We start from the raw sequence: 23,465 nt of genomic DNA on the forward strand, positions 1-23,465 counted from the left end.
TCAAACCCTAAAAGATTTCCTTCAAAACAGATTTTATTTATTTACAAAAACTGAGGAGAATTTTTAGGAAAATAAGTTATGATTAAATAAAATAAAACGTGAATCTATTTTATATTAAAAACTTATTTTTATTTAATTACATGTTTTCCATAAAAATTTCTTCCAGTAAAATAAAGGAAAAATTACTTTAAATAATCCAACCTTTCGACGATTTTCCGTTAATAATCCAACTTTTGGATTATTATCTAATAATCCAACCTTTATACCCCATTAACTTTTATTGAACCCAGGTGACTTGAAACCGGCTAAGAAGGTCAACTTTTATTTACTTTTTAATTTTTTTTTCAAGCATCTTATTTCCTCCTCCTTCTTCTTCGATTATATACCTGAAGTTCTACCATATTAGCAAAATCACCAATCAATTTCAAATCAACCAATCTTAATCTCCATCATCAACAACATTCAACAATGGCGTAATTTATAGAACTAGAAACACAAGGAGTTTGAATACCATTCCACGTCGTAGCCCAAAACAAGAATCATCCAACAAGACCCGCCTACTGAAATACACATTTATAATTGACAATTTGTCTCCTCCTCCCATCTTTCTCTCTCCCCCATTCATCTCCATCAAATCTTAGCTTGAAGCTTCAACGATGGCGGTACCCTCGGATGAATTCACCCAACATCAAACGACAACATTAGAGCCGACAATCCGCAGGAAAATGGCAACATTGAACTACTAACGACGTCGTTGTAGCCATAATAATCCAACAGAATATGGGCGTCTAACACCATCTAATTTTACCCACATCAATTGCCATAATCAAAAAATAACATCAACAATATAAGAATAATAATCTTATCTCACTAATTAAATTAAGCTCAGTCCCGTAATTCTCATCAATTTGGTTCTGTCGCCAATTTACATTCCGAAAGAAAATAACTTTATTCCTTAAAAATTGAGTTTACCTCTGCAACTACCTCGAATTTGATTAATTTGTCGATCCTTTGATCCACCGCCGTTGTAGAAAATGAAATCGTAAGTTTTGTTATCAAAATTGTACTTGAGCGGAGAGTTAGTTTGCAGGGCAGCAATACTAGGCGTTGTGTTGTTCGACATTTAGAAGCAGGTTGGAGGACGATGGTGGTCGTCCGTAGAGACTGCTGCCATTGAGGGATTGGGGTGTGGTGTTGTGGAGGAGAGAGAACAGAAGTCATGGTTGAACAGAAGAAATGGAGAACAAGAGGAAATAAGGAGAAGGGGAAAATGGGATAAGTTAAAAGAAAATTAAAAAAAAAAAAAGCTAACGAATGGTTGCTTAACACGTGGGATAGGTTACCTGCTGATCCGACTTCTTTACCGGTTGGGTACAATAAAAGTTAATAGGGTATAAAGGTTGGATTATTAGATAATAATCCAAAGGTTGGATTATTAGATAATAATCCAAAGGTTGGATTATTAACGGAAAATCGTTGAAAGGTTGGATTATTTAAAGTAATTTTTCCTAAAATAAATGGCCTAATTAAAACACAAGTTCCTTGAGTACCCTATGTACCTTTTGCATAATTAATATTTACCTAAAATTCTAAGTACAGTAGACTACCTAGACTTTTATGTCTTCCCTTTGTCTGGAACTTGCAACTCAGAAGCTTCAGACGTTCCAGCTCTGGAACAATGATGAGTTCCTCTCTGGCTATCATAGGAACTCGTGGCCATGAGTCTGTAATTGTTCTTGTGGGTATGTAAAACTCTTGATATGCACAATGTGTTGCTCCTCTTGTGACTTCAAACTATAACAGATACCACTTCTAACGCAGGAACTCCAGTGGCTGTTCCAAGTGTAATTCAGGAACTTCAACATCTGATTCAAGTTCCTATCCTACTAGGAACTTGGGCACTTACATGTCTAAGATTATTAACATCCACAATCAGGAAGTTTGCAATATGTGTGTGTGTCATCAACCAAAACCTAGGAACAACAATATTCCCCCTTTTTGGTGATGACAACACTTGCAAACTTTTTACAAATGAGAGTAAACATAAACAAGAACTGATGCAGACTACAGTGGAACAAAACACAAAAAAATAAAGAAACAAAAGAGAAAAAAAACTTACAGAGAGAGTACACAAGAAGTTGATTCAGGAACTGGATTGATTGTACCTTGGAAGTTTGCACCTTGACTTCCCCCTATTGACATCAACAAAAAGCATAGCACGAAATATAGCCATTCCAAACACAGTGCCCCACGATCAACGTTTGGCAAGTTAAGCTAGCCTCAAAGCATTAAACCAACTCACACAATAAATTAGAAAGCAAGCAGTAATGATCAAAACTAGAAAACACAAAGATATTTAACCAAGCAAGTCAAGATAAGATGGAACAAATACCCAAGTTTGAAAATTATACAGACCAAAAAAAATTAAAAAGATTGTTCCATGGCAAAAGATAATTGAAACATGTGATAGGGTGATTAAGCTTGGGATGGGGAACCAGAACCAGCAGTTTCCTCGATCACTGTCTCCTCAAAAGTTTCCAGATTATTGATCTTGGTGAGAATGGTGGCACGAGTGGCATTTTCTTGATCTGAGTAGTGTTGAAGATTGGTTTGGAGAGTCTTGACACTGGCAACCAATGCACCTCTGTGAGCCTGCATTGAACTGATCCTGTGCTCTGTTCCCTCCTGCAGTTCCACCAGAAGGGCAACTGTTGCCTTCAACTCCAATATCTGATCATCTTTTGCGTTCCAGGCACCCCCATGGTCATGAACATGTTCCTGTGCAGATGGAACACGACGAGCTTTGGATTTCTTGGAGGATCTGGGTGTCCTGTTCCTTGGCACAGCAGTTTCAGGCAGTTCCTCTTGTTTGATTGGAACAGCATCCTCCTCTATGGGCATCTCCTTGACCTCCCCTTCTTCATTTATTTCCATAAAGATAGGCCCTCTTTTCTTGTTTTCTTTCATTGCCACCCTCATGCTCTTTCTTTTCCCCTGGGATCCTACACTCTTCTTTTTCCCTTGAGGAACTCGAGATAAAGTCACCTCTAAGTGTTCGAGTTCCTCCTCCTCCTCCTCTTCTTCTTTAACTTCTGGACCCTCTTGGTCTTCTTCATCCTTTTTCTCTGTTTTTCCAGCCTTAATGAGTTTGCCCTGAACTACCTTAAGGTTTAGCAAAGTGAGCATTTAAAGTTGTAGGATTTGGGTTGATTTTAGAGGGATGACATAGTAGGGACTGAGGTCAACTGAGAAGCTTTTGAAGATTTCAGTGAAAAGTGAAGAGTAAGGGATTTTGAATTTTGGGATGCAGGTGGATAGATGTTTGATCATAATAGCTGGAAAGTTTATGGGTATTTTTCTTTCTAGACAATACATGAGGCATGCATCAAACAAACTGGCTATGTTCCTTTTCTGGGTTCGAGGAACTACACCTCTCCACACAATATTGAATAGCAGTTTTTGAAGGGGTGAGAAATAGTTATGTGTTGTGGAGGTGGACACTTTGGAATTCCCTCCAATTGAACCAACAATATCATCTTCATTTACACTATCTATGGTCACTGTAATCTGACCTTTCAACCACATATCAAAACCCCTATTGGGTGTACCAAACAACAGTTCCAGATAGGAGGCATCAAATTCTATGCGAGTTCCATTTACTTTACTCAAACACACATCATCAACACAAGTAAAGTTTTTGCAAAATTCTTTCATGGCTTCTGGAATTAGGGGTGATTTGGCATAAGTACTTAACAAGCTTACCCACTTTTGGTGTTCGAGGATCTCCATCAATTCATTGAACTTCGTAGCTTCACACCATGTTGAATTGATTGCAAACCCTTCCACCAGATTGCTCTCCTTAGCAGTGAGTTTCTTGATGCTTTTTCCTTCCCTCTGAGTGTGAGCACCCTCCTGTGGTTCCTCAGTTTCCTCGAGTTGTTCACCCGAAATTTCTACCCGACGCTTTTTGGATTTCCTTGTGGAAGATCTAGGGTTTGAGATTGGGGATTTCATTTCAATGTCAGTGTCTATTGGTTCCCCCTGAGTAATTGCGAGTATTGGATTGTGAGATCAGTGTTGTTGCTTGTGAGAACCATGGTGAAGGGTTTTTATAGGTGGAAGGAGAGGTGGTGTCAGTGGAGAAGGCGTGTGAGAGAGAGAAAAGGGGGTTGCATAGATTGAATGTAGAAAGTGAAGAGTTTCTCCTATTTATTGCTAATGGAACCGTTTCTAAACATTCTTTGAATATGGGTATTCGTTTTTGAATTTTGAAAATTTGTTAAATAAATTTTAAAAGAAAAATATAGAAATAAATTAAAATAAAACTGTGTTTGACTTGGTATTGACTTGCTTAATTTTGTATCTCTGATTAACTAGTTTGAAAGGAACTGCTTCCCTTGCACATTTGGAGTGTGAGTTTGTTAGCCACGATGGTAAGCTTCAACTATGTTTGCACACAAGATTTTGTGTTTGTAATAGTCTATATGTACTATGGTTTTTGCCTTTACCTTAGAGGAACTTCAATTTAGCAATTACCTTAGCTTGATCATTCCGAGTTCCATTCTCATTTTCTCATGTTTCTCCCTGTTCAAAGGCTTAGTTAAAATTTCAGCAATTTGGTGATCAGTTTGGCAAAAATCTAATTTAATCAAACCTTTCTCAACATTATCTTTGAGAAAATGGTGTCTAATGTGGATGTGTTTGACCCGGGAATGATGAACCGGATCTTTTGAAATACAAATAGCACTAGTGTTATCACAATAGATAGGAACACAATCATAGATAATACCAAAATCTCTTAACTGTTGTTTTATCCATAGAATTTGTGAGCAACAAGCTGCAGCAGCTACATACTCAGCTTCAGCTGTGGATAGAGTAACAATGTTTTGTTTCTTGGAACCCCAAGAACCCATGCATGGACCTAGGAACTGTACCATACCTGATGTGCTTTTTCTATTCACTAAGTCACATGCATAATCAGCATCAGCATATCCTTTTAGCTCGAATGATCCACTTCTTGGATAGTATAGGCATAGGTCATCAGTTCCTTTGAGATATCTTAGTATTCTTTTCACAGTAGTTAAGTGGGACTCCTTTGGATTGGATTGAAATCTTGCACATAGTCCTACACTGAAAGAAATGTCAGGTCTACTGGCTGTTAAATATAATAGTGATCCAATCATACCTCTGTATTTTGTTTGATTCACACTTTTCCCATTTGGATCAGTGTCTAATCTGGTGGCTTTTCCCATGGGAGTGTGGTTTACTTTGGCTGATTCTAGCTCATATTTCTTTAGGAGTTCCTTCACATACTTTTATTGGTGTATCATGATTCCCTCCTCAGTTTGCTTGATTTGTAAACCAAGGAAGAAGTTGAGTTCCCCCATCATGCTCATTTCAAATTCACTGCTCATCAAGTTTGCAAAATCCTTGCACAAGTTCTCATTAGTTGCTCTGAATAATATATCATCAACATAAATTTGAACTACTAACAAGTTAGTTCCTCTAGATTTTAAAAATAAAGTTTTGTCTATTCTGCCTCTTTTAAAATCATTTTGAAGGAGGAACTTTGATAATCTCTCATACCAAGATCTAGGGGCTTGTTTTAGTCCATAGAGAGCCTTATCTAGTTTGTAAATGTGATTTGGAAATTCGGGATTTTCAAATCCAGGGGGTTGTTCCACATAAACATCTTCCTCTAAGAAACCATTTAAGAAAGCACATTTAACATCCATTTGATAAAGTTTAAAACCCATGAAGGCAGCAAAAGCAATTAAGATTCTAATGGCTTCTAATCTAGCAACAGGTGCAAAAGTTTCTTCGAAGTCAATACCTTCCTGTTGGTTATAGCCTTTGACCACTAACCTTGCCTTGTTCCTTATGATTATTGCATGTTCATCTTTCTTGTTCCGGAACACCCATTTCAACCCTATCACCTTCTGGTGCTTTGGTTTGGGTTCCAAGTGCCACACCTTGTTTCTTTTGAATTCATTTAATTCTTCTTGCATGGCTATGATCCAGTCAGCATCCTCCAGAGCCTCAATGTGGTTTCTTGGCTCAAATATGGAGAGGAACGCGTGGAATTCACAAAAGGTCCTTAGCTGTGACCTTGTCTGAGTTCCTTTTCTGATGTCACTCATAATGAGTTCCATTGGGTGAGACTTTTGATGCTTCCAAGGTCTAGGTTGAAACTGAGCTACTGGTGTTGTGGCATTTTTGTCAGTTCCTTCTATGACCTGAGTTCCTTGTTGGTCATTGTGGGGTTCCTCAGGTTCTGGTGTTGTTTCTGGATCTTCTTGGATTTCTTCGTGTTCCTCTTGTACGGGAACTTCTTGATTTTGTTGAGCAGTTCCTCTGGCTGTGTGTTTGCTTGGTTGGAACTCCTCATCATTTTTTGCAGCACGAGATAAACCAATCTCGAAATGTTCTTGTTCCTGTACTATATCAGTTTTGTTAGATTCATCAAATATTATATGTACACTTTCCTCAACACACATAGACCTTTTGTTATAGACTCTGTAAGCTTTGCTATTTAAAGCATATCCTAGGAACACTGCCTCATCGCTTCTTTCATCAAACTTCCCCAAGTTCCTTTTTCCATTGTTATGGACAAAACATTTACTACCAAAAGCTCTAAAGTAAGAGATGTTGGGTTTTATACCTTTTAGTAGCTCATAGGGGGTTTTGTTTAGGATTGCTCGAACCATAACTCTATTTACAATATAACAAGCTGTATTGACTGCTTCAGCCCAGAAGTTCCTAGGCAAGGAACTGGCTATTAACATGGTTCTTGCCATGTCCTCTAAGGTTCTATTTTTCCTCTCAACAACTCCATTTTGTTGTGGAGTTCTGGGAGCTGAGAAGTTGTGGTCCATACCTTGTTCCTTGCAGTATTCATCGAATTTGTAATTTTCAAATTCTGTTCCATGATCAGATCTTATATGGATCAGTTGATGACCTGTAGTTTTCTGGATTTTCTTTGAAAATGCAACAAACTCATCAAACGTTTCATCTTTGCTTATTAGAAATATGACCCAAGTAAAGCGAGAGTAATCATCAACAATAACTAAAACATATTTTTTTCCACTTCTGCTTTGAATTCTCATTGGGCCACATAAGTCCATATGGATGAGTTCCAATGGTTTTGTGGTGCTTACCAATTTCTTAGGCTTAAAGGAACTTCGGACATGCTTGCCTTTTGCACATGCATCACAGACTTTATCATTTAGGAACTTGATTGAGGGAAGTCCTCGAACCAGTTCCTTTGATCTTAGTTTATTAAGCAGTGAGAAACTAGCATGTCCAAACCTCCTGTGCCATAGTAGGGGATCTTCTTCAAAGGCACTGAGGCAGGTTAAATTGTTCCTGGGAACTGTCTTGAGATCCACAGAATATGTGTTCCCTTTACGAGTTCCTTCCAAAATAACCTTCCCAGTGTTATTATTAATGATTTGACAATTTTCAGAAGTAAAACTTACAGAGTTTCCTTTGTCACAAAATTGAGAAATGCTTTGTAGACTGTGCATTAAACCCTCGACTAAAAATACATTTTCAATGGCATAGGAACTTGACCTTCCAACTTTTCCAATTCCAACAATTTCTCCTTTCATGTTGTTTCCAAAGGTCACAGTTCCTCCATTGTAGGCTTCTAGTGAGAGGAATTTAGATTTGTCTCCTGTCATGTGTTTGGAACACCCGCTGTCAAGATACTACGAGCTGTTCCCCTTCACTAGAACCTGTAAAGAGATCAAAGGTTAGTTACAGGAACTCGGGTTTCCTCGAGTTCCTTTTCAACTACAACATCTGACTTCTTAACCCATTTTTGCTTTACATAATTTATGTTTCTTTGATCCTGTTCCTTCATCTTGGAACACTCAGTACTTACATGACTTCCACTTCCACATGAGAAACAAACTTTCACACTTGGAAGATCCACATACTTTTTCTTATGACTAGTTTTATGATTAAAACCCAATCCTTCTGTTCTCTTAGATTGAGCATTCTCAATCCATTTGGGAGGAACTTTAGGTGGTTGTCTCTGTGCCCTGGCCATGGCTAGTTCCCTCTCTAGTTTCTCTTTCTGTTCCTTTGTGGTGATCAGATCTTTGTTTAATCTTTCTAAGTCGATGTTAAAGACTTCCATGTTGATCTCCAAGGATTTTGTAGGGTCTAAACTTAGATTAAACATCTTATATTGACTGAGTTGCACTTGTTGAAGGATGCTTTCATTTCTAATTTTCTCGAATGACTCATTAATAGAGGTATTTCTATCTAGCAATTCAAAGAATTGCCTTGAACATCAGATCTAATATTGTTTAGATAATTTATGTGGTCTTTACGGAGTTCCAAGGCTCTATCACTTTGTGCTTTTAACTTACTTAGCTTTTTGTAATCATCTAGAGTTTCTAGCAACAGTTCAATTAGTTTTGACTTTGAAAGGCACTGAAGAGTGGAGGAACTTACTTCTTCTGTTGGAACTTGATTAGTTCCTTCTGTTCTAGCCATAAGGCAGAGATTTGCAGTTTCTTCATTTGGTTGTTCCTCATCGTCTTCTGAGTTTGTTGCTTCGCCCCATGCAGCTATCATGGCCTTCTTGAAGTTTGGCCTGTTGAAGGTAGACTTGTTATAGCGTTCCTTGACCTGTTCCTTCCCTTTTCCTTTGGCTTTTTCGTTCTCCCACAGAGGGCATTCACGAATTTGATGATCAGTTTCTCCACATTTGAAGCAACCTTGCTCAGTTTTGAAACTAGTGGTTTTCTTAGCAAAGTTCCTTCCTTTCTGGTTTCCTGGTTTGAAGTTCCTGTAGAGCTTTCTCATTCTTCTAACCAGCATGGCAGCCTCTTCTTCATCTGGCTCAGATTCATCGAGTTCCTCAGCTTTTAGAGCAAGTCCTCGATTTCTGGAGCTCTCAGGAACAACAGCTCCAAGATGTAATTCATGTGTCATCAAGGAACCAGCAAGTTGTTCAATGTTGAACTTGGTAAAGTCCTTGGTCTCAAACGGTGCAGTGACCTTTGTTCTCCAACGATCATCTTGTGGCATGCTCCTTAGTATTTTTCTTACCTGTTCATCTGTGGGAATGATTCTACCAAGAGAAACTAATTCATTGGTAATGTTAGTAAATCTAGTGAACATTTCTTGAATAGTTTCTTTTGGAAGCATTTCAAATCTTTCATATTTAGACATCAAAAGGTCAATTTTGAACGCTTAACTTCATTTGTTCCTTCGTGGGTTACTTGTAGTAATTCCCATATCTGTTTTGCGTTCTTGCACCCCATGACCCTATTGTGTTCATGAGGTCCAAGTCCACAATGCAAGATTTTGACAGCCATAGCATTCATCTCATATTTATCAAAGTCTTCTTTAGAAAATTCAGACATTGGTTTAGGAACTACCTCGTTTTCGGCATTGGTCTTTGTTACCTCGAAGTCTCCAACTTCAATTACGCGCCAAACTTGGTAATTTTCAGCTTTGATGAATATCTCCATTCTGTTCTTCCAGTACGAGTAGAACTTTCCATTGAACATGGGTGGCCTTTGCGTGGAGTAGCCTTCTTCCAGTTTCTCTTGTTAGTTCATACTATCAGGAACTTGACTCAAATAGGGTTTCCTGTGTTTTTAGTGAGTACTGGCTCTAATACCAATTGATATTCCAGTAGGAACACGCACAAGAGGGGGGGTGAATTGTAATTCGAACTTTGATAGAGTTTCTTTCGAAACCAAGGAACAGTAAAGAAACTGAGAGCGAGAAAGACTAAAATAACAATTATGAGAACTTATTGACACTAATCAAGAAGAGAATTTATTTTATTATAGTAATGCCTCGATTACAATAACTCTCTAACACAAGTTTCTCTCTAACTCGTGTTCCTCACAGTAATCTGCTCAGATTACAACTCTATCTCTTTCACTTTCTCTCGGACTTAAACTCTAAGTCTTTACAGGATAACTCTATCCTCACCAATACAAAATACAATTCGTGTTTAGATAACTCTAGATATTAATAATGCTTTTGTAAATATAAGGAACTTAGGAACTTTGAATTAACTAGGACACAAACTGTTTTAGAAAATCTTTGATAATACGTTTTTAGGAAAGGAAAAACTCTTAGAATGTTTGTGTAATTTTCCAGAAAATATATTTGCCCTTTTATAGGTTTATCCCTAGGGTTAGTTCCCTTCAAAACCTCAACTGCTAACTGCCAGCACATTGGTCTTCACGTCCCTTGACTTGAGGAACAAGGGGAAGACCACTTCCCACGTTTCAGCCACAAAGCAGTTAGTGGTTTGACTCAATCAAACCCTAAAAGATTTCCTTCAAAACAAATTTTATTTATTTACAAAAACTGAGGAGAATTTTTAGGAAAATAAGTTATGATTAAATAAAATAAAACGTGAATCTATTTTATATTAAAAACTTATTTTTATTTAATTACATGTTTTCCATAAAAATTTCTTCCAGTAAAATAAATGGCCTAATTAAAACACAAGTTCCTTGAGTACCCTATATACCTTTTGCATAATTAATATTTACATAAAATTCTAACTACAGTAGACTACCTAGACTTTTATGTCTTCCCTTTGTCTGGAACTTGCAACTCAGAAGCTTCAGACGTTCCAGCTCTGGAACAATGATGAGTTCCTCTCTGGCTATCATAGGAACTCGTGGCCATGAGTCTATAATTGTTCTTGTGGGTATGTAAAACTCTTGATATGCACAATGTGTTGCTCCTCTTGTGACTTCAAACTAGAACAGATACCACTTCCAGCGCAGGAACTCCAGTGGCTGTTCCAAGTGTAATTCAGGAACTTCAACATCTGATTCAAGTTCCTATCCTACTATGAACTTGGGCACTTACCTGTCTAAAGTCATTAACAGCCACAATCAGGAAGTTTGCAATATGTGTGTGTGTCATCAACCAAAACCTAAGAACAACAACAAACACTAATCTCCCAGTGAGTTTAGCAACTCTTTAGATATATATGTTATTGAAAAGATATTCTGAAATTACTTTTCAATAGCTTTGACGAATTTGGTTTAGTTTGGTGGTTGTTGAGCATTTTGCTTAGAAATTACAGGAAAAATCTTTATGATTCATCATTGAACGAATCAAGTACCAATTGACTTAGATCATTCAAATTTAGAGATACCATATCTTATGGAGCTCGATCGTGAAATTACAACACACAATCATTGATGAACATTCTTGGTCTAAGTAATAATCATCATAATCTAACCTAGATCTTTATGATTTCTTGCCAAGTGGATTTTATTCTTCTGAATCTAGACAAATAGATTCAAATTTAAATTTATATTCACTCAAATATAGGTGATATAATAAAGTCATAAAATCTTTCTTTAGCTTTGAGCTCTATTGTCTAGGTGTTCTAACAATAGTTCATATCTGTTGTTACTTTCAACAAGTAAGACTAGCTTGTCTTGAATGATCTAGAAATCAATCAACTTTCAAAAGTTCATCAAAATAGAGCTTTAGAATGTTAACTTGTTGACATGGTCTAAGTAACAATGCCAAAGATTAGTGGAACGCAAATCAAGAGATTGATTTAAACCTAGTAAAGTTTTTTTTTTTTGACAAGTAAGGGGAAGATATATTAATCACTCAAATAGAATTACAACAAAGTCAGACTGTTCAAGGAGGCCAAGAACAGCAGACCAAACAGCTTAGACTTAGGCTAAGTCTAAAACAAGACAGGCTAATTACAAACTAATTAACCAACTCCTATTATCAGCACTAATCTTCTTGCTATGGATTTCCAGGATCCTGTGCTTAACATCAAACTTGAGACTCTCCATGAGGGAAGCTGCAGTAGGAACAAAGTGATCCCAAACAACAGAATTCCTAGATTTCCACACCTGATAGAGGGTTCCAGCAATAGTAGCATAGCCAATCTTCTGTTTAAAAGAGTTTTTGCAGTAGGTTCTGAACCATTGAAAAACATGCAGGGCAGAAGTTCTCCTCATCCTGAACTCCAGCCAATCAAGAGCTATATTCAGACATTCCTTACTGTAAGAACAGTCAAAGAATAAGGGAGCACTGGTTTCTGGTGCACCTCCACAGATGGCACAAAGATTGTTATCACCAATGCCATATTTAAATAGCCTGTTTTTGGTCCTTAGCCTATCCAGCAAGGCCAACCAAGTAGTAAATCTGTGTCTAGGAAGAGTAAACCTTTTCCACACATATCTAGCCCAAGGAGTCTTGTACTGTTGAGCTTCCAAGGATTGATAAGTCCCCTTGATGGAGTAGTAAGTGCCAGTAAGCCAAGCAGTAGACAGTAACTTCTCAGTACACAATTGCTTCACCTTACAAATGTACTTGACAGCCCAACTGGCAGCTAGAGTAGGAGTATACTGCTGCCAGTAAAGTTTTTATTTTTAAAGAGTTGTTTCTTCTAATCAAGCATACACGACTCAACCCGAAATGATCATTTCATTCAATTAAACAAACAAACATTGTTTTTGTTTTTCTTGAATGTGAGTCTTTCAGTGTTTGAAGCAGAAATTTAGGTATGTTGATTATGGAATAAAATAGCCATTAAGTTCCAGCCTTGAAAGGACTTATAACAAACTAGATGACCCTAAAATTAATGTAGCAATGCCATGCTTCATGTCCCACTTGTAGGTCATTAGTATATCCTAGCTTCCATTGTATGAGTTATTACTGAAGTAAGAACCTCATGCGGCATATGATACCAAGGAAGTTTGATTTCCAGGTCACTTCTGTTTAAACATAAACTTGTAGGGAAAAACGGAATTGTAAATTCCTTTCACTTGTTCCTTGTTTTCTTATTTCTTGTACCATTTCTTATAGTCTTAAGAATTGACTTCTCTAGTGTTGACTTGTATACTTTGTTAGACATGTCCAATGTCACTCCAACAAAGTTCATACCATTTTATTTATGTTGAATATTTTTCTTCAACTAGATGATCTTACCAGAAGCTTCTAAAGTTCTCTAAGCATCGATCTATTCGAATGTCTAGGGACTAGACTCATTCGAGAATCAAATGGACAAAGATATTAAGTTGTTAACCATTGGTAAAGTTGAGTGTTAAAATAAATGCTTTATGATCTCAAAACTACATTGTATTTTGAATCCACAAGCACCAATTGGTTTTCCATTCAACAACCATAAAAAGTCTCTATAAGAAACGTACATTTTAAATTGCTCATTTTTTCTCATTTCCGTGAATCGTTCTTGGATTCACTACCAATCGAGGAAATTTATTGTGACCCTTCTAAAAGGATTTTTTGCAGTGGAAGATATTTAATTATAAACAATAATTAAAACATATATTGAAACATGCAAAGTCTAAACATTTATCATGAGTAATAACTTGAAAAGCAATTATCAATTTAAACAAGATTGGAACTTTATTCGAAATATTTAGTTCCGGCAGGTGTGAATAAAAAGAATCCAAGATCCTCAAAATCATTGAAGAATTAAGCACATTATTTTTTTTACGCAATTCTAAAATATTTTAGGTAAGAAAATCCTTTGCTAATAGTCTAGAAACTATTCTTGGTTGATAGGTACGTCTAAGAACTTATTAGATAACCTATCCCATTTGCCACGGCATAAAAGGACTCCTTACTTATGTCATTGAGTTCAACCAAAATCAACATGTACTCACAACAAATGTGTACCTTACCCCTTTAGAATTAACAAGCAACACATCGCTATGGCGGAAAACTATTACTAGATTGATGTAAAGGTTATCCAAGTAAGCGTTATTTTGGGATGGCGCCTTTTAACTCAATTTTAAAGTTTGGAACTTATGGCTCTTACTATGTTGGTTAGATTTTAAGTGAACTAAAACCCTTAATCATGCAACATAATCAAGCCACAATGTCATGCATGATATCAAGACATATTTTAAGCAATAAATATCTTAAAACATGCATAAGATTTAAAATGTGATCTAGTATGGCCCGACTTCATCTTGAAGCTTCAACTTCAAACTCCGTCTTTGAAAATGGATTGAAAACTCCATCTTGAATTTCACCATGGGAGACGCCATTTTCTTCAAATAGGACTTTGCAATAATTAAATTAATTACAACAAATTGATGGTACGCAGACCATATTTAAATAAAACTATGGTGCATTAGACCATTTTTACATTCAAATCTATGGTACCCATACCACATTTACTATCCTATTTGGGCCATACTAGTCACTTTCCGCAACCTGCAAAACAGTATATTTACAATATACCATTCATCCATTCATTAATCAATGAATGGCCCACTTAGCAAGTTAGCAGAAAAATATGCATCACATAAACATTCGCAGCAACTAATCAAGGTTCCAACAATCTACAAATTATTCAACCTTATTAGTTCTAATAGAGTTGTTTTAACCTTAAAGGAATAAAGACCTAATCAAGAGTTTATAAATTATGAATAAAACTCCCACTTAAACCAAGAAGTTACATGCTTTACTAATTTTAAACATAAAATGTATTTCCTAGGAAACTACAAATTTAATTAAAATTTAAAGCTCACATAAAACAATTTTAAATCCCTTTATTAATTTTGTTGATCAAAATTAATTAATTATAATTTTACAAAGGTTTTATTTTTATTAAATAATTAGTATAAAAATAATTATAATAATTAAAGTAACAAAATGAAATTCCGAGAAAAATTATAAGTCCGAAATTAAAATTAATTAAAATCGTTGCTCAACGAAAAATTAAAATGAACCAACGGGCCAAGGTAAGGCCATAGGCATAAGCCCACTCCTCAACAAAACTCGCAGCAACAGCGCCCACGACCTGCTTGCTCGCTGGTCGTAGCATCGCATCGCATCGAGTAATAAGAAGCGCAGCAGTGTGGCATAAGCCAGCGCTCGCTGCCTCGCTCAGAGCGTGCGATGGGAAGTGAGACTAGGCGCAGCGGCACGCGAGTTCCCTTGCTCAGCGTGCTGCTCGCCCTGCTTCTTGCCTTGCGCTTGATGCTCGTCGCCCTCGCTCACCCGCACACAGCACACACTGTCAGGCCCATGACCCTCGCGCGCGCGCTCGTGCCTTGCTCGTCGTCTCATGCCCGTACCATTGCAACACCCCTTGAGGCTAGGCGCAGCGGCACGCGAGATCCCTTGCTCGTCGTCGCATGCCCGTACCATTGCAACACCCTTTAAGGGTAACACTTAGCTATCCATTGCTTCGTGCGTGCAAGATTGTGAACAATTTATATAAAAATCGAAACTTTCATATTTAAATTTAACGACAAATTAATAATCCATATTAATTTCATAAATTTAGGCGAAAAATCGAAAATTTATTAATCAAATCAATTTCCGATTACATGATTTCTAGTGATTAAAATCTAGGTCATAAAATTTTTAAAATTTTTTATGGTGGCTTTTAATCATTGGATCTCAATTAAATTATTAATTAATTATGAAAATCAATACAAATTCTATATTATTTGAAATTCAACAAATTAATTATAATTACAAATTAGGTTGTATAATTAACAAATTTAGACCTTAAATTGTTAAACATATACAGTAGGTCAATTATAAATTCAAGATTTACATACAAGATTCTCAAATATTTAATTTAACATCATAAAAATTACAAATTTTGCATTCGAAAAACTAAAACCTCCGAAAAGTCATAGTTAGACTTCGAATTTGGAAATTCTGGGATCGGCAACAAATCTATGATTTTTATCAAAATTTTAAAACGTCGTTTACATGCGAAATTAACTATAAAAACATAAGATTTCGACCATTAGTGACAAAACTGCCGAAAATCCTGCAAACATATAATCAAGTACGCGCACGATTTTGCAATTAATTACAATCACGAAATTAATCACCCCTTTAATTCATTGCAAATTTATAAAATTTAACTCATGTTAACTACTCCCTCCGTCCCAAAATATAGTGCATGTTTTCCTAAAATGGTGCCCCTAAATGATGTGCCTATTTCTATTTTAAACCATTTATTTTTACCTATAATATCCTCATGCACTAATTGTAATTCCAAGATTGTCCTAAAAAAGTCAGAATTTTTACTTTGAAAATTGTACTTTTTGACTTTTATTCAACCATGTGCTTGATTTTTGTCTTTTTTAGGCCTATTTATTATGTACACACCTTTAATCTCTAATTTCTCTCTCCATAAAAGCCAACTAACATGTACTTTATCTTGAAAATACAAATAATTATTGTTTTTATTATAAATGTTAACCTTTACCTTATTAACCGTGATTTTGGTCAAACGGGCACTATATTATGGGACGGAGGGAGTATAATTGATTATGGAATTAATTAGAGGCTTTGATACCACTGTAAGGTTATGAACAATATTATTCATGCGAAAGAACCATAAAAACCAGGAATCCAAATTAATTGTCACATAGTCAATTAGCATAATTCAGTATAAATACTGTGTGATGCGTGCCTTCCCTAGCTGCTCCCGAACCGAACAAGAACAAGTAAAGGGCTCCAAGTGTCTTCCCTCCGTAGCAAGTCCACAGCACATCCGGATCCGCCTTAGATTCAACCGACTAGAATATTATCTAAGGTTTTTTATGCACTCGGGAAACTCACAAATGTGATAGGCAAATATTAAATTCTCCCTTGAATATAATGTATTGAATGTGATGTATAAATTGTGATCATGAACCACATATTTATAGGGTGAGAAATAGAGAATTGTAATCCTATTAGTAATGATCAAATAACTAAACCTATTAGGATTCTAGTTATCTATTTCCATTAGAATTCTAGGATTAATTAAATGCCTAGAAGTCCAATTATTGTAGGATTAGGAAAACGAACGACTTAGGCCTAAGTCGTGCATGTGCGACATTGGGCCATGGCATGCAAGCCATGCTTGCCGCCCACGTTGCCTTTGCAAGCCACGCTGCTTGGCGCGCTGCAGGCCACGCATGGGCTTAGCCCATCGCTGCTTGTCGTCATTCCATCGCAAGCCCCGCTACCTTCGGTAGGCGCTGGGCTTCGTGCTCGGTGCTGGCGCTGGGCCTTGTGCCTGGCGCTAGCTCGTCGAGCTTGCGGACCATGCTCGTCGAGTGATGGGCTGGCTCGCTTGCCGGCATGTCGCTCGTCTAGCTTCCGATTCGTTTTTCGATTTCGGAATTTTATTAACGATTTCGAACAACATTTACGTTTCCGTTAATATTTCCGATTCCGATAATATTTTCCGATTTCGACAACAACATTTCCGTTTTCGGTAATATTCCCGTTTCCGGCAATATTTTCGATTCCGACAATATTTCTATTGCCGATAATATTTTACGATACGAACCATATTTTCGTTTCCGGACATATCTTCGACTTGGATGATATTTATATTTCCGCCATGAACCATATTTCTGTTTCCGGTAATATCTTCATTTCCGGTAATACCCTTTATTTGCCTTGTGATGATTTTAGCTCCCACTGGAACAAAGATCCATAATTTCCGAATGACCGTAAATAGAGTACTTAATGAATATTATATTCACTTAAATAATTGATTTGTTTACGTACTATTTGTGTGACCCTACGGGTTTAGTCAAGAGTAAGTTGTAGATTAATATTATCAATTCCACTCGAACTGAAGCTGCCTCTAGCCAGGCATTCAGATCACTTAATCTCACAAAATTATTAACTTGTTAATAAATACTGAACCGCATTTATTAGATTTAACATTAAATGCATTAAATACAAACTTGGGCCAAGGGAATTATTTCCTTCAAATTCGAGAATCAATTTGAATACTTATTTAAGAGAAATAATAAAATGTTAAATTGACCCACAAATTAGTACCATTCCAAAACCATAATCTCGAGAAAAATGTTAGTTAAGCGGGTTTAAAGCGATAAATATACTGATCGCGAAATTAAGAGTTGTTTTAAAAATCAGGGCTATTACACAAATGTTATGGTGGCTGGGATTTAGAAAAGCGGATACTAAAAATAAAGCAATGCAAATGAAATTAATTGCTTTGGCGTTTTTAGCTAACCCTAAAATCAATTGGTGCAAATGGTTAGAAGAAAATACCTAAAAAACAAGGACATTTGCTCATATAAAACCTCAATAAATGCCTCTTCACAATGGAAAAAGCTTATGGGGTTGAGCCAAACGTTTAAAAAGGAAGATGGGAATTTGTAATTAACGGGGAAGATATTCAATTTTGGTAGAACTGGTAAAAGCTGACAACCCAAACCCAACCCATAAGTTTTTTCCATTTCCAAGAGGGTTGGGTCTAGATTTTCAACTCATTTAATTAAATGGGTCAACTCAACCCTATCCAGTTAATTAAATGGGTCGGGTTGGGTTGAAATGTTCAACCCAAAAGCAACCGCCTAACCCATATAATTATTTGGGTCTGGCAAATCCATTCAATCCGTATAAAAATTTAATTTATAAAAATTTAATTTTGTTCTTTTGAGCTTTTACAAATTATTAATATGAAAAACACTTAAAGTAACAACTACCAGCCATCACTACCTAATCTTCTCTCTGAATATCTATTTCTCTACCTCATCTCAAATATTCTCAAACCTAGATTTGTTCTCTATGTTTATTACATCAACAAACAAAGCACTGGATCTATGATTAATTTCTAAATAACGTTGAAGCAATACGAGAAGAAGTAAATAATAAGATCATTCTTAGCCTCGAGTGAACATCGCCTCTTCTTAGACTTGGATGACCAATTTTACTCCCCTGGTTTTTCTTCATTCATTTATTAAAAGTTATTATTTTTTACTTATTTCACCAATTATTCAAATTCAAGAAAAGATTAAGTATAGATCTATAGAATGTTATTGGAAAATTTGTAATTATTAGTCCAACCTTTGCCCGGTTTTCTTTAATTAAGCCTACCTATGCGATATTTCTAAATAATCCAACCTTTATGACCCAACTACTATTATTAAGCCTGGATGACCGGTTACCTGCTACAAAGTCAAGGAAAATTTGTAATTATTAATCCAACCTTTGCCCGATTTTCTTTAATTAAGCCTACCTATGCGATATTTCTAAATAATCCAACCTTTATGACCCAACTACTATTATTAAGCCTGGATGACCGGTTACCTGCTACAAAGTCAACGTTAAAAACGTTGACAACCTAAAGTTGGTTTCCCTCCTAAAATATTGGACATGTCATCATCACTTGCCACCTAAACAAGGATTTCATTTTTTTCTTTCAAAAAACCCTTAACCCTTCTCTTCTCTGTACCGTGTTTCAATTCCTCTCTCCTCCACTACTGCTGCTTCAACCACAATTGTACTGGTTCATGACATCATCAGCGATTTTCTTGTGGAAACAGGTGACTTCATCCACGTGCATTCAAATTTCGTCTCCAAAATCGTACAATTGAAGGTGAACTTACGAACCTTAGTGTTTTTGTTCCTTTTTTGGTACGTTTTGAATTCTGGGCTTCCTTGATGGTCAGTTCTTTAAAACCCGTGCTGTTGCGATAATATAGTTTTTTTTTTATGTTGTGGGATGTTGGTTATTTTGGTCTTGTTGGAAAATTACAAAAGAAAAAAAACCTTGAATTTGAAGAAGATCCAGATCCAACAGGCAATTGCTTTACCCCAGCCATAGCAATTGCTGATTATTTTTGATGAACTTCGAATGGAGAGGTATGAGGGATCGACAATGGTGGAGAAGAGGTAGAAGATAAATAATGGAGAGGAGTGCAGAGATGAAGCAGAAAATCGTAGAGGAGAGAGGAACAAAAATTAAAATAGCAATTAAAGAAACGGTTTTTTCATGAAATGCCCCTGAGGTTTGCAATAATGCACCAAATACCCCTGCGCGTTTCAAAATTCATAGAATGCCCCTATTTAAACTTAAAGTGCACCAAATGCCCTTGGATTTAACGGCCGTTAGTACTCCGTTAACGTTAATTTACGTTTATGCCCTTATTCACCCAATATTCTACATTTTAACTTTAAAAAAAAAATCTTATCTCTTCTCTCTCCTCTCATCTCCTCTGTTGTTTCTGGCCCTTCTTAAATACTCGCCCCTCTTCTTCTTCTTCATCGTTTCTCTTCTCCCCTCACCCTCCTCTCTCCTCTCAATCTCACATCTCTTTTTCCTGGGTATCAAAATGGTGAACCCAACCACAATTTTTCCTTCTTCAAACCATCTTCATCAAACATCAATTGCTAACTCAAATCCCCAAATAATCGAACCCAAATTTTCTAGTGAATTGAAATCGTGAATTGAAGTTTGATGAAGAAGGGGAGGTTTAAGCCGATGACGAAGGACGGAGAACAAAAATAGATAGAGTAGAGAACATAGAGGGTAGCGCAACAATTAAGAGAGAATACATAACTAAATCGAGGGAGCATATGAAATTAGAGGAGATTTTGGAGCAACATTTGTTTTTCAGATTTTGATTTTTGTTGCTTTTCCTATTTTAGATTTTGGAGCTGAGTTCTTCGTGAGCATAGAATAGCAGCGGCAGCAGCAAGGGGCGAAAAACAGCAGAATTTTGGTAGATTAGAGAGAAATTGTAGACACTGGAATTCGAATTTGTAGTTTAGATTTTTCGATTTTAGGAATTAAACTCTCAAAATTTAATGTTCTCTTCTTCAATATTATGGGTTTTTGTGTTTGAAGGCTGTGTATGTTTCATGGTTGCTCCTGCTGTGTATGTGGTGAAGGATGTGTATGTGTTGTAGTCATTCTGCAGGTTCTGGTTTCTGCAGGTTCTCTGCAAGCTCTCCCTTTCTGCTTGATGCTGCTGTGCAATACTATGGTCTTTGTATCAGGTGTTTGACCTGGTTTTGGTTGTGCTGCTGCTGTGAAGTTCTTGTGTGCAGGGTGTCCAGTTAAGGCTGGTTTTGAACACCTGGTTTTGGTTTTGCTGCTGCTGTGCAGTCCTTGTGTGCAGGATGTCCAGTTAAGGCTGTGGTTTGCTTGCTTACTGGTTTGCTTCCCAGCTGCTGATGTTGTGTTTATGCTTGTTTGTTCTTTGCTGCCCTGGTTTTGCTGGTTGTTTTGCAGTCCGAGTGGCTTGTAATTAATGTTTTTTTGTGTTTTAGTTAGGGATGCGGTTGTGCTCCCCTTGCTGTTTGTTTCCTTGTTATTTGGGTTTGTTCTTAACTGGTTTCTACCATTTTGGTAATAAAATTTGCCTTATTTACCAAAAAAAATATTATGGGTTTTGTTCTTCAATTTTCAGATGTATTGATCTTCAATTTTGGGCTTCAAATTCATTTATTAATGGTATAAGCTGTTTGGGTATTTGGTGCAAAAAACTTTATAAATAGATGTGTATTATGCAAAAAGTTTATAAATAGGTGTATTTGGTGAATTATAAACATGACTTAACGGATGACTAACGGAAAGTCATAATAGGGGTATTTGATGAACAGTTCAGAAAAAATAGGGGTATTCTATGAATTTTGAAACGCGCAGGGGTATTTGGTGCATTATTGCAAACCTCAGGGGCATTTCATGAAAAAGCCGTTAAAGAAAATAAGGGGAAAAAAAATTAAAAAAAAATTATAATTGTTATATGCCACGTAAGGGTGAATACCGCCTATAGCAGGTTAGTAACTTGTTAGGCTTAATAATAGTAGTTGGGTCATAAAGGTTGGATTATTTAGAAATATCGCATAGGTAGGCTTAATTAAAGAAAATCGGGCAAAGGTTGGATTAATAATTACAAATTTTCCAATGTTATTTGAAATATTTTATTTCTCATTTTCCCCTTCAACATTGAATAATATTTTGAAGTTCTCATATTGAAGTATAGGTTTTTACTTTGAGATTTGCTTCAAAAAAGTTACCCCTTAGTTTTAAAGTAGAGTTAATTTACCTTTGAAAAAAAAAACTTAAATGGGCCGACCTTTAGGTCAACCTGTTTATAATCAGGTTGAGTTGGGTTGAGAACATCAACCCGTTTAAATAAACAGGTCGGGTTGGGTTGAGAAAATCTCAACCAGTTTATAAATGGGTTGACCTAATTTCGACCCAATCCAACTTACTACCACCTCTAAATTTTGGCATGACAATTGGGCATTTTCTATCCCTTTAATTGAAAAAAATCCAAATACCATTTATATATCATAACGATTCAAAAGTGAAAGCCTTCTTAGACAAACAATAGGATCATGAAAAACTCCTCTATGGTCTTCCTTATGATGTTGTTACATAATTATTAGTATTCCTATGCCCTCTAATTTTGTAGTGGATAAGCATTTTTGGGTAAACATCTTCAGAAGGATCTTTTTTCCACCAAATCCGGAGCTACCTAGGCTCATTCAAGACTTCGGTCCCTCTCTTCACTCCCCCCTAAAGTCTCCTATTGTTGGATTTGGAAACTTGTCGTTTCCCCTAAGGTCAATAATTTTCTTGGAAAGCTTGTAACGATAGACTTCCATCAAAAGAACACCTTAATAAAAGTAAAGTTTTCGTCCCTATGGACGTACGCCCCGCTCTGCAACCATTTTATGAGGACTTATTCCATATTTTCTTTGGTTGCATGTAGGTTCACAAGAAATTTATTGGAACTAATTTGAGACAAAAATGGTTTACCCCTCATAGACTTTAATTTTTTTTTCTAGGGACCTAATTCAAGACCTTAATTTTTGAAAGGAAGTTTTTGGGTTTTCAGCCCTAAACAAGCTAAGTTATCTTTGAAGGAATGTATGGTTCATAAGAAATCGTGTTAATTTCAAAGGAGAAAATTTCTCTATGGGTCAAGCTGTGAGTCTGGTTCGAAAGTTTGTCAAAGAGGGACAATTTCAAGGAAGATGGACTTAGATAATTCTGATTGTAGTCCTCCTCTTTCCCCTGCCCTTCGGCTAAGTGTCCCAACATTGGGAAAGAGGTTGTTTTGACTCCTCCGAGTCAAAATTATTTCAATCTCAATTTTGATGGATCTCTCCTTTCTTATGGAAGTTCCGCATTAGGTTTCGTAAACCGAAACTCTAATTGGGGGACTTTGTCTTGCGGGTGCCAAGCATATTGGTCCGACTGGTGCTATTCTTCAAGCGGAGGCGTTTTCTCTTCGCGAAGAGGTAAAATGAGCAATCTTCCTAGGTATCAAGAACCTCATTTGTAGAAGGTGACAACTTGTGTGTCATCAAGTTCATAAATCACTAATGGAAAATTCCTTGGTCGATTTTTACATCATTAGTAACTTGGAGCGAGATCTATCCATTTTCACATGATCTCTTTCAATCACTGCTTTTGGGAGGCGAATAAAGCGGCAAATTTCATGGCCAATTTAGGACATTCTCAGTCGTCTATGTTATTTTGGTTCACTTCGTGTAATGATGTTTTTCTCTTATCATCTGAAATGATGAGTTAGGTTTATCCTGAGTTAGGTCTTAAGGATTGTGTTAGTTTTCTTCGGTATAAAAAAGAATAAATATATTACATTGTACTAAAATAAACACCAGGAATGACACATGTCACTTCTTGGTGCAAAAAATTTCCCGCCAAAAGTCTCTTT

The sequence above is a fragment of the Spinacia oleracea genome, chromosome 6, assembly GCF_020520425.1.
Source record: "Spinacia oleracea cultivar Varoflay chromosome 6, BTI_SOV_V1, whole genome shotgun sequence".
In the NCBI taxonomy this organism is placed as follows: domain Eukaryota; kingdom Viridiplantae; phylum Streptophyta; class Magnoliopsida; order Caryophyllales; family Amaranthaceae; genus Spinacia; species Spinacia oleracea.